The sequence below is a fragment of the Pinus tabuliformis genome, chromosome 1_2 (assembly GCF_031772625.1).
Source record: "Pinus tabuliformis cultivar Carrire ecotype Pingquan chromosome 1_2, CPIR1, whole genome shotgun sequence".
In the NCBI taxonomy this organism is placed as follows: Eukaryota; Viridiplantae; Streptophyta; class Pinopsida; order Pinales; family Pinaceae; genus Pinus; species Pinus tabuliformis.
The window spans coordinates 628962006-628964532 of record NC_142298.1 but is presented as its reverse complement, the minus strand read 5'-3'; positions in this window follow the sequence as shown (position 1 = coordinate 628964532).

Below are 2527 nucleotides of genomic sequence, written 5' to 3'. Positions count from 1 at the left end.
GGACCTCTATACTCCCACAAATTTCCATCCCCTCTGGTTACCAGGTAATCCATAGATCCTTTGTCCTTGAACAAATTTTCATCATGCTTAGACTGAAGAAAGACTTTCCCAAAAACCCAAAAACTGCAGAGAAGTTTATCAAATATCTCAATGACAAATCAACCTATGAACTTAGATCCATGGACATCAATGAAAAGATAGGGGTGGTTATAAAAATTACCAAAGTAATCCAGAAAGAAGAATCAAGGGCCAAAGCTAAGGAGTGTTGGCATGATCTAGCACAATTGGTCAATGCATTCAATTCAAATTTTGATTAGAGGACCCGAGCAGGGTTGCCTAGCTGTTGGGACCTCCAACGGAGCATGCTCCCATGGGAGAAGTATGAGCATATGCTACTAGAAGCCAAGAGTAAAGTGGATTACTCTCATGAGAAGACTTCCACTTTCAAGGGAAGGACTATAGTGAATTATCTACAAAGGGATTTCCAGCTACTCTCTTCCATTATGAATTTGTTCAATGCCAAGCCCAATTAAACCGAGCTCATAAATATGAAGATAGCACATGACACTTTCTTTCGTGATCCTGTACCAAATCAAGTACTTTGGCAGAAATGAGATCAATTTGTTAACCCACCATGAATCGAAACAGTGGAGCCTGGGTCCACCTCAAGAGATCAAGTGATCCAACAATGAAGATTTTTTTGATTTGGAAATCATGCCAAATCATTTTCATTTTGAAATACTATAAATATTTTATTTTCAAGAAGGAACAAAAATATGTTATGTAATCTTTAGGAAAGTTAGGCCATTGGCACACTTGAACAGTTGAGTATCTTATAAAAATAAGATAAATTTCCTTACATGACAACTTTGGCTATGTATAGGAAAATTGTGGCATCAATGTTAAGGAAAGAGCCTTCAATCGCACAGTCTCTATACAAGTGTGGCACAAAAAATGTGTGTAGATACTATAGTGGTGTCCATGAAAGGCACATTTCTTGAATGCTAACATATCACATTTAACTCATACAAATACACCATAGCAATTTGAGTTGCAAATGTTATGTGGAGAAAGATAAATTATGGCTAAAATTTAATCTTCTTAAAAAAAAGGATGTATAGGCAAGGTTACAAATTTGCAGGTCATGCAAATTGTGCAGTACACATATTGAAAAGAGACTGCACTAGATAGATCAAGGAGTGAGATAGCCTTGATGCATGAAGATGTTGAAGTAGCGAGGAGTTGTTACAAAATCAACAAGGTAGAATTAAAATTGCTGTCCAAATTTAGATTGTGAAAAAAAATGGTTGTGTGGAGTTGTTTTATAAGTCTATTATAGAATCAACTATTACATAATTGCGTAAACTTGGTTTGACGCTAGGATATTTTACTTGAATTTTTTTAATATGTTTTTGCATCCCCTAAAGTAGCTTGAAAACTATTGATTAGTTTGAAGTTGAAGAAACTTATGCTTCAAAATGGCTAATCCTCTAGCAGAATCATATCTAAATGAAGCAACCAAGTTGGATGGTGCCAATTATGTGAATTAAAATTTAAAATGTAGACATTGATAAAATAATACAATGTTTGATCAATAGAAAGTGGTGATGAAGTGGAACTAGAGGCCATTGTAGGAGCTACAATAATAAAAATTGAATATTGGGAGAGGCCAAAGACTAAATTGAACGTGTTTCTTAGAGTGTATGTAAAAGATAACACTATAGCGCATATCAGAGACTCCAAGACATATAATAATACTTAAAAAAGACCCAAAGGTTTGTATGATTTGAAAAATACAGATTGACTCTTATCCCTGAAGAAGCGTCTTTATGTTAAAATGGAATAAAATGAAAGCATCAATAATTTAATTTCAAGAATTAAAGATATTAAAGATAAACTTGGAGATATAGGTGAAACAATAGCAAGCACTTACGTAGTCATTATAACCTTAAATGGATGTTAGATGCATATTATATGTCCATCACAGGTCTTGCAACAAGGGATATGGCTCTGACTTTTGATGAGTTCGTAGGAATACTGATGTAGGGAGGAAGAAAAGTGAAAGAAACTTAGACCTAGAAGTTCTAATTTGGCGCTGATGCAAAAAGGGAAACAACCTTCTAAATAAAATCCTTGGGAAGGTTATAAAATAGGAAATTCACCACATGGAAAGCCATCATTTGGTAAGCCACCATTTGCAAAACCATAAGTAGGTATGAAATTTCCAAAGGATGATGTTAAAGTTAAATCTCATTATTGTGGCAAGTTTGGACATGACACTCGAGGCTGCATGAAAACGAAGTATCATGAGTCCAAATATAGAAACAAAAGGCACACTAGTTATTTTTCTAATATAGGAAAAACAATGGATGGTGACATAAAAAATATTAGACTATTTTTTACAGATGTTGAACTATCTACTGAAATAGATGATCCAAATACATGGTTTGCTAATTATGGAGCCTACATCCATAAGTCATGTAATAATCATTGGTTTGAGATATTTCATAAAACTAATAATGGTGTG